The sequence below is a fragment of the Pteropus medius genome, unplaced genomic scaffold (genome assembly GCF_902729225.1).
Source record: "Pteropus medius unplaced genomic scaffold, Ma_sr-lr_union100, whole genome shotgun sequence".
NCBI classification, from domain to species: domain Eukaryota; kingdom Metazoa; phylum Chordata; class Mammalia; order Chiroptera; family Pteropodidae; genus Pteropus; species Pteropus medius.
Genome location: NW_024349801.1, coordinates 5165355 through 5175667, shown reverse-complemented (window position 1 = coordinate 5175667; position 10313 = coordinate 5165355).

The following is a 10313-nucleotide window of genomic DNA, read 5'->3' as shown; positions in this document are numbered from 1 at the left end:
CTGTGTGACCTTGGGCAAGTCACTCGGCCTCTCTGGGCATTAGTCTTCTCCCCTGTAAATGGGATCATGGCAATATCTACTTGCCTCATTGTTAGGAGAAATAAGTCCCTGGTGTGAGGGTAAAAGGACAGGGCAGGGGCCAGACGGCACTGCTATTCCTTGCATGTGGACCCAGGGTGGCGGCGGCTCCGCAGTGGCTGGTCTCAGGTGCTCCACCGTCCCGTGTTGATTGCCGGTCCCCATCTCCACAGGCACTGAGTAATGTATAGACATAACTCAGCTTCTTCCTGCTGCCATGGCCTTGTTTGGGGGCATGTCACCTCCCCTGACTTCCCACAGGGTGGCTCTGACCAGCTCCCTGAGGCTCTGCGGTCATTCCGTGGCTCTTCCTGTGTGAGGGGAAGAGGCTCCTGTGCCCTTTACTGGGCAGCGCCCTGTCCCTGCCTCCAGTCAAATCCTTCTTATGTTCTCGGCGCCATCACCCTTGGGGGGCTGCACTACATTGAATAATATCCCCCACATGCATGTCCACCTCAGAAAGTGACCTAATTTGGAAATGGAGTCTTCGTAGATGTGATTAGCTGAGCTGAGTCATACGGGAGTAGGATGAGAGCGAGCCCAGCGGGGTCCTTACAGAGGAGAAAGCAGACACACGGAAGATGGCCACGTGACGACGGGGCAGAGGCTGGAGGGATGCGGCCACAAGCCAACGGACACCTGGATCCCCTAGGAGTTGGAAGAGGCAGGAAGCATCCTTCCCTAGAGCTCTCAGAGGGAGCATGACCCTGTCCACACCTGGATTTTAAATTGCTGACCTCCAGAACTGGAAGAAGATGAGTCTCTGTGGTTTTAAAACCCCAGTTCGTGGCAATTTGTTATGGCAGCCCCAGGACACCCACATAGGGCTCAGAGAGAGCAGACTGCCTACGCTCCTTGATGTTCTTGCTGCATTTTACACTCTCCCCCGCAGGGGCGGGCCGACCTGCACTCTTTCTCCCAGCCCTCAGACTTCACACCCGAACCCTCTCCTCCAATGCCACAGCTTCCTGCACCCCATCCCTCCCCTGTGCCCACTTACCAGAAACACTCCACTGGGCTTCCCTTGTCTTTCCTCAAGGGTGGTGTTCTAATTTCCCCGATTCAAAGGCTAGCTCCTGGAGAGAAAGGATTGTTCCTTATACTGTTGATTATCCCGTTGGTTGAATAATTCCTTCATGCACAAGCCTCGCTGAGTCTCCTCCAATAACAAGGAGGTGCCCTTCCACTTGGGGCAGGGGTTCTGGATCTCACCCCTGGCACCATCTCAGGTCCTTGGTCCAACAAATATCTCTGCTAGGTCTCTTCGTTCCTACCCGCTCCTCACGGCACATTCAACATAAGCATCCTCTCAGGGAGACATTCTCCCTTCAGATTCCCTTATCCCTCCTCCTCTCTACTCCCCTTCCCCAAAGTTCCAACAAGAACTTTGCAAACATGTGTCTTTTCCTCTCCTCACTCTCTCTTCCCTCCCACGTGCCTTTCCAACCACTGCCTCTAGAGTCACCAAGCCATCTCCACTGCCTCTAGAGTCACCAAGGGGCTAAATCCATGCCCCTTCTCAGTCCTGCTCCCTCCCTCCAGCATCTAGGCCAGTCACACCTTGAGCTCTCTCTTCCCCATCCTACAGGGGGTAGAGTTGTGATCTGGGATCACAACTCCCCGGGGCCTCTCTGCAAATGCTCACTGCCTACTGGACAGCCCACCAGGACCCTCTCGTGCCCTGAAAACCCATAGTGGAATTTAGCATCTGCAAGGGGCCCCCGAACCTGCTCTGCTCGGCTCCATTTCCCCTCACCATTTTACATCTCTGCTCGAGCCAGAGATTAAAGAGTGGTCCTCATGCCTCGTGTTCCTCGCTTCCTGTGTATTCACAGAGAAGCAGCAATGTGAGCCCCACCCAGCCTTGAGTCTATCCCCGAATGTATGTCTCTCCCTTTCTCCCTCCTTCCCTCTGTTTCTCTCTTTCTCCAACTTCATTAACAACTCACACAGTAATTTCCATTATAATAACCATAATTACTACCATGTATGGGGCCAGGCTCGTGACAGCCCTGTGACAGCCCCATCAGAGCCCTGCTTGTCTGTTTTCTCCTTCACTCCCCACGCTCAGAAGCTACGACAGGCTCCTTTTCTTAGCAAAGATTTTTTTTTTTTTTTAAAGCAGGAATTGGAAATCAGCAGAAAAGCATAACTTGATACATGAAATTCCCCTTTAAAATGTAATCTTTTCAGTTAACCAGCTGTGATGGTCAGTTTTCGTGTCGACTGGGCTATGCTATAGCATCCGATCAGTTCATCCGACATGAATCTGTCTCTGTGAAGGTATCTGGTAGGCGTGGTCACGCCTACAATCAGTTGGCTTTAAGAAGAGGAGACGGCGACCCTTGATAACGGGGTGAGCCTCACCCAATCAGTAGACAGCCTTGAAAGCAAAACTGAGATTTTCTAGAGAGGAAGAAATTTTGCCTCCAGACCGTAGGTCAGTGAGCTTCCAGCCCACTCTATGGATTTCAAACTTACCAGCCTCCCAAAACATGTAAGCCTATTTCTTAAAATAAATCTCCTCATGTATCTGATAGGTTTTGTTTCTCCGGAGACCCCACCTCTTCTAGGACAAGGAGAAGCTGCAAAGCCTTTTTAGGTTTGTGCCCCTCAGAGAGGGTGGTGGGCTCTGTTATAGGCAATGGCCACAAGAGGGCAGCAGAGACCTAATAATGAGGGATTTCAGGGATTCCAGGGAAAGGTAGGCTGGTCGAGCCCCCAGGAAACAAACATACCCGGGGAAGCACATGTGAGGAAAAACTGTCTTCACACAGGATATGAGAAAGGGCAGCAAGTCAGAAAGAAAGGACAACGGTTTAATTCACATCTTAGCAACTTTAAGGAACTTAAACAAATGAAAACTGCCTTCTAGTAGGGCCCCATGGAGACATCTTGTGGCCAGAGAGAGAAAACTTAATGGGACAGGAGGATGCAGAGGTTGGGGGTGAGGAGAGGGAGGCCCCCTCCCAGCCACTCACCCACCTCAGACCCCTTCACCACCCTTGGCTGCAGGGGTGAGCAGGTCTGTGTCCTTGAGAAAAATTGCATGAACTTCTGTGGACCCCCCATTTAGAGTACATGGGCTTTCTCATTCTCTTTCCCATAAATGTATTTTTGCCAAACCACGTGAGAGAGGGGTGCAGACATCCTGACCTTTTGCCCAGAATCTAGTGTGCACCTCAGAAGAGCAAGGACATTCTCCTGCAAGACCTAATGTGACCGTCACGCTCAGAAAATTAACGCAGATGCAGTGCTGGCATCCAATGCCCTTCCTTCCTCTCTTCAAACCCATGTTTCCCCGGTTCCCCCACTAATGTCACTGATAGCTGGTTTTCTGTTGTCGAGATGCATCGCAAATCTATTTAGTCTCCTTGAACTGGGGACTGCTCCCAGCTTTTTTTTTTCCCCCCAACACATCGACTTTCCTTTCTTTGTAATTTTTTATTTTGAAAGAATCTCAGCTGTATAGAAATAATACAAGAACTCCTTCCCTCGAATTCCCCAATTGTTAACATGTTACTCTTTATCATTCTCTCTTTCTGTCTGTGTAGTTTATCTTCATGCCCTTTTACCCAAATATTTCATACATTTCCTTAGAGCAGGACCCACCTCTTACACAGCCACAGTACAAATATCAAATCAGACAATTAACAGTTACAGATTTCTGTGTTCTATGACCTAATCTACAGATTTTATTCAGATTTCACACTTGCCCCAATAATGTCATTTTAGGGAATGAACAGTTTTCTTCTGGTCCAGCATCCTGCCCGGGTCACCTGCTGTCTTCAGCTGACACAAGGCTGACACTTTTATGGACTCTGGGCCAGTTGCATTGGAGAATATCCCTCCATTTAGGCTCTTTGATGTTTCCTAGAACATTGATTCAGATTTAACACTTGGGCAGGAGCACTCAGAGGTGGTCCTGGGTCCTGCCCCTGTTTTAAGACTGTCTTCCTCCCAGGTTAAGCAACCCCCTTACCCTCACCATTTCCAGCCCCGTCTCTACCCACCCCCTCTGAAGAATGTCTGGGCTCAGTCCGTTCTCCACCTACCATTAGATGATTGCTGAGCATCTCCTCCACCCTGGTCCTGGGCTGCTGGGGGACACAGCCCTCCGCAGGCTGACAGGTCCCTGCCGCCTGCAGCTTTCTGCTCAGGAGGCTGAGTCCAGCTCCCACCCCCAGCTGGGCCCTCGGGCAAGCCAGGACTCCTCTGAGTCTCGGTTTCCTCATCTGTGGTGGGAACAGTAATTGTCTACATTTATAGAGTCACCTCAGGAAGGAAATGCGATGATGCTGGGAAGGGCCCCCTCAGTGTCCGGCCACAGTACCTCTGGTTGGGATGGGGCTGTAAGGGCCAACGGGCGGAGGGCCTGCCAGTGCCCAGTCCCACGTGGGTCTCACAATGCCGGGCTCGAGAGCTCTTCCCGCCCAGTATCCAGCCCCTGACTTTTTTGATGCAGCCAAATTTTGAGTTAGGTTTGCTTTTACCAGCAGATCACACTGTGCTGACATCTCAGCCTACAAAGAGCTGGCAGGCCAGTACGTGAACTCAGGAAGGGGCTCAACTCAGCGATGCTGCAGACCCCACAATCAGCCCTGGTCTTTTTCTGATTCTGAGTGCAGCCTGGGGGACATGCTGAGAGGACCCAATGGGACTGGGGTCACACAGAGCTCCTAGCTGGGTCTGTGAAAGCAGCAGGGAGGTCTGGCCCCAGGAATGGCTTTGTCTTTGTCCTCAGTGGGCTGTGGGGGGCATTACGCCAGCCAGGGGAGGGGTGTAGCTGGAGGGGTGGGGGAAGCGAGCAAGTGAATAGGGTGCTTCCCTACCCCTGGGCCTCACATTGTCAGAGTGTCCCCACTCCCCACAGTGGGCAGCCCCAGAAGGCAGGGGTCTCCTCCTGCCTGCCCCTTCCACCCTCAGACTGCCTCCTGCTCTGACTTCTGCGCCCCAGGACATGAGGTAATAAATGTGTGTTGTTTTAAGCCACCAAATTTGGGTTCATTTGCTGCAGCAGCCACAGGAAACTCTTTTAATTCAAAGCCGAGCCATTCATCCCCTCTCTGGGGCTGGCCACAGAGGACACAGAAGTAATTCGAACCCTGGGGGCTCAGTGGGCTGCTTCACTGGGGCACCCTCACCTCCCTCGCTGGCCTGTCTCACTCTGGGCATGGACCTGAGCTCCAGACTCCCCTGGTGTGCTCTTGGTGGCCTTTGCTCCCGCCCTTCCCATTGCCTGAGCCACAGTCCTCAGCCCGCAGATCCTCAGGAAGGGACGCCGTGGAGCCAGAGTACAGAGTACAAATCTGGCTCTGTGGGGTGGCTGGGGGTGGCACCCATTCTCTCTGAGGCTCAGTTTCCTCACCCATATAGTGAGATGGAATGTGTTTGCTCTGCTGGGGTCAGTATGTGAAGCATCATGTGAAATAATGTCCAAGAAGCTCTCTTGTCACAGCGTCTAATGATGTCACTGCTTAGCCAATCTAGTCTGGTTCCCACGTTTAGGGCCATGTTCAAATGCCCCCTCCACCTGGGCTCTTCCCTCTGACCCTGGACAGCCTTCGTATCCCACACACCAAGGTACGAGGCTTAAACACCCATACAGTTGTCCCCCCCTTATTCACGGGGGAATGTTCCAAGACCCCCGGTGGACGGATGCCTGAAACCGTGGATAGTGCTGAACCCCATACGTGCTATACCTTAAACTATGATAAAGCTTACAGCTTCTCTTTGGCGTGTCTGAATTGCCGGCATCAGTACTCTTGCGCTTTGGGGTCATTTTTAAGTAAAATAAGGGTTCCTTGAACGTTAAGCACTGTGGTACTGCGACAGTCAATCTGATAACCGAGGAGGCTACTAAGTGACTAGAGGGCAGGTCGTGTATACAGTGTGGATACACTGGACAAAGAGGTGACTCGCACCCTAGGTGGGATGCAGCAGATGGCATGAGATTTCACCACGCTACTCAGAACTGCACACTATTTAAAACTTAGGAATTGTTTATTTCTGGACTTTTCCACTTACTATTTTTGGACCCTGGTTGACTGCGGGTAACTGAAACCACGCAAAGCAGACCACGGATAAGGGGGAACCACTGTGATGACAGCGCAGTTGCTGACATTCGTTGGGCTCTTACTCAGCACCAGGCACTGGGCTCAGTGTGTTACACAAACACACTGATAAATGTCACAATTATTATTGTGGCTAATAATCATCAGTTTTGTCTCAGAGCTTGCCCCAGCCTCTCACACATAACGGGTCCCCTAGAGCCCCTCTGGAAATGGCTGCAACCTCCACCCAAAACCAAAAGACGGTGCATTACTTAGGAATATTATTGGCCACAAGTAAAAGGAAACCCCAGATAATCATGGCTTTAAGAAGATGCAAATCTATTTTTGACTTGTGTGAGGCTGCATGATGTCAGGGTCATGGTTTCTTACTACCTTATTCTACTGGCTTCTATTCCTAGAGTTACCTCATGGCCCACAATGGCTGCTGGAACTCCAGCCATCACATCTATCATGTAGTCAGTAAGAAGAAGGGAGAAGCTAAGAAAGAAATGCCCCCTTCTTAAGTTGAATACATCACTTGTACTCACACCCATTGACCAGAACTTAGTCACACAGCCACACCTAGCTGCAAGGGAGGTTAGAAAATGTAGCCTGGCCTGCAGGGCCTGACTTCCAACAGGGCCCACATCCAGCATCTCCCCATGGACTCAGTCAGCGCTCATAGCAGCTAAAGCCTCAACCAAGGGCAGCTCCATGTAGACTCCCTCAGTCTCTCCCTATCGGGGCCCAGCGTTGTGGATCTGGGGAAGGTGGCAAACACCCCGTGTTCCTGTGAGCTTCTGTGCTGACCAAGCACCAGTGACAAGTCTGATGTCTCCCATCTTTCTCGAGGCCAGTAGTGGCCTCGGGTTCCCTGGGCTCGAGATTGTGTTTGAGGCATGTCTCACTGTCTGTAGTTTTAACCAAACAATTGGAAAGGGCTCTTGCATTTCCTCAGATGAGCAGAAAAAAAAAAAAAAAAAAAAAAAAACCAAAATATGTTTTCCTTGGAAAACTCAGGGATGATTTCAAAACCTGGTGATGCAGGAAGTCAGGAAAGGGTCGGAGTAGTTGCTATTCGGGTTCACCAGAGAGGAAAATCCAGGAGCACAGTGGGGAGAAGGCCCTGGAGAATGGACAGAGCGGCCCTGAACTGAAGCACAGGGCTCAGGAGGCTTGGGGTCAAGTCCCTCCTTGGCCACAGCCTTTTGTGTGACCTTGGGCGGGTCACTTTTCCTCTTTGAATCTCACGTTCTTTTCTGTTTCATGAGAGGGTGGGACCAAGTGTCCTCCCGTCTCTGCCGCTCTGGGGATCTTTCCCACATCCCAGAACACCCTGTGCTCTGAACCCTGAATTGCTTTTCGTTCAGCAGAAAGGCCTCAGCTCACGTCTGGGTGCCGTCCCGGGAAACCCCGGGCTCCTGCGAGCCCAGCCCCCCAAGATCCACGTGAAGGGGCCTCTCTCCTCTTTTTTCTCTCCTGCTGGATTTGTGGCAGTACAAACATTTTCATGGGACAGGAAAGCCTTGATCTGCCTTAGGCAAAGAGATGACAATTTAGGAACAATTAGCAGCTCCCCAAGAGAAGAGAGAAAGGGAAGGAAAAAGGGGAAACTGAAACCCTAAGATGCATCTTATTCATATTTTCTTCTTAAAAGCTCTTTTTCTTTCTATAGAAAATCCAGAAACGTAAGTAGAAAGTACAGAATGAAAAACCCATAATCTACATCCAGAGATATCCATGAGTAGCATTTGGGTACATTTCTTTACGATCTCTTTGGTAAACAATTTTTACGGTTTTATAATTTCCACATATCACAGGCATCCCCATGTTGTTTCTTATAAACTCTGGTATAATCTTCATTATTTTTCTCCACTTTTTCATTAAGAAAGATTTCAAACATATAGAACAATGGGAAAAACACAGGAAATACAATTTGTATACCCACCACCTAAGTCCAACTATTGTAAATTAACTTGATTTCTAATGCCTGTGTAATAGTCCATGCGAGTCCATGTACTTGGTCAATTAGCGAACAAGTATTCTTCAAAAGTCTGCTCTGTGCCTTGCAGCCTCCTGGGCACAGGGACCATGTCCGGGAGCAAACAGCCCTACACTTGCCCAGTGGGCATCTAGTGCAGGACGCCCGGAGATGCAAGGAGCCAATAGCCCGTGGGCGAAGTGAAATTTTCAACAGTGCAAAAGCCATGCCTGGGAGCTCAAGGGCACCTTTAGGATGAAGGAAATGTATCTACGAGGACTTTTGACCCATCGGTTTGGGGCCCAGTTCCTCAATAAGATGGAATCTCCGGGACAACCCCCAGCCAGTGGGAAACCAGACCCAGGCTTTCTTTTGCCATGTCTCCACGACGGCCACTGGCCGTGGGTAGGATGCCACCACAGGGGAGTCCAGCCCAGCAGTCCCCAAATGTGGGCCTGGTTGGCATTTCTGCAGTCCAAAGGGAGCAAACAGAGAGGAACATGGCAAATGAAAAATGTTCTCCCAAAGCAGGGCTCATCCCATTTTTCAAAAATCCCAAGACTGTTGACTTCCTTTGCTTTTGGTGGCCGGTCACGTGTGTCTCGTTTGGCGCGAAATGGCAATAGTCGTAAGTGGTATTTTAAAAACTGTCCTTGGCAAGACAAAAAGTTGGTAACCCTATGTTGGTCCCTAAAACTGAGGGAAAAAGAGAATTAATAACCTGTGACATCTAAAAGCTGGGAACCACCCTCCGGCTCATCTCACGCACGCACCGAGGACAAAACTGGCCAAGGTCTGCGTTATGTCCTGGTGACCCCCTCCTGCCATCCAATCTGAAGTTTGAGTTTCTTGCCATCTAGCCCGTCCCATTGTCCAGGGGCCCCAGGCCTCGAGGGGGAGGGGCAGGTTCACCTGGGAGACAGGTGAGCCCTCAAGATCCGCGCAGGAAATGAGAAAGCAATGCTCAGGGCGTCCAGGGGTACGGTCCCCTGGGCCATGGCACCTTTATCCCAATTCTCCAAACGAGAAAAGTGAGGCACGAAATGGTTTGTGTCCTATGCCAGAGAAGATTAGAGCTGAGGGTGAAAGCCCATGACTTCTCTCCTCGCCGCATCCTGATTTCATCTGTCAGGAAAATTTGAAAGTAATAACCTGGGAGAAACCGATACAGGCTTAACAACTTTTTTATTTGGCCAAGCCAGAAACATTTTTTAAATGCCCCCAAACTGAAGTCTCTATCACAGCATTTATTGAAAGGAAGAATTCTACAACAGCAAAAAAAAAAAAAGAGAGACAAAGATGACCACAGAAGAGAGGTTAGCTGCCACTCCCTCATATCGATATATTCTAAACGCTCAGAGTCCTTATTTTGCTCCTGTTTCGAACTCCCGATGACATTGACCTAGGTCCTCACCGACCCCCAGCCCACCTGCTTGAATCTCAGCTCCTTCACCTCCCAACCGTGCAACTCTGGACCGGTTCTGACCTGCCGTAAGCCTCAGTGTCCTCATCTGTGAAATGGAAATAGTAAGACAGCCTCTTTCCTCATGGGAGTAGACGAGAACACAGTGCTTTGACAGGGTCTGACGCATACTAAGTGTTCCATAAGCGATGGCTGTTTTATTCCCAGTCTTGGAGCAGGAGGAGTGGCTGGGCTTGGTTCAGGAGCTCTCTGGCAGAGAGGGGAGGATGGGGAGCATGAGCAAGCAAAGTGGGAAGGCACCCAAGATCAACTCTGCTGACTTCAGGGTTCTGCTGAAGCCCGGCCGTCGTCCAAGCCGCCTCTGTCAGAGGGAACAAAGGCTCCCTGGTTCCCTGATTCCGCAAGGACACCTCACAGCATCATCCTCGAGACTGTGCAGGACTTTTTTCTTTAAACAATAAGCGCCGAGCGCTCGTGTTTCCTCTCAGAGGGCTGCATCGGCACATCCGCTCCGATGAGCTGACAGCCTGCCACTTTTGGCTGAGATGACCACCTCGGAGGCCAAAACGTGGGGGCTGGGCCCAGCCAGGCCAGGGCGCCGTCCAGCAGGGAAACTACAGCCCTGGGGCCTGCTAAGTCACCCCCTCCCTCAGACAAAGTCCTAAAGTGACGACAAGTCGTCTGAGAAGAATTTAATGAGAATTTGGAAATTGCCACAGCATGCCAAGTTGGGTATGGTTCCTGGGACTGCTAAATGATAAAAAAAAAATCTGTAGAA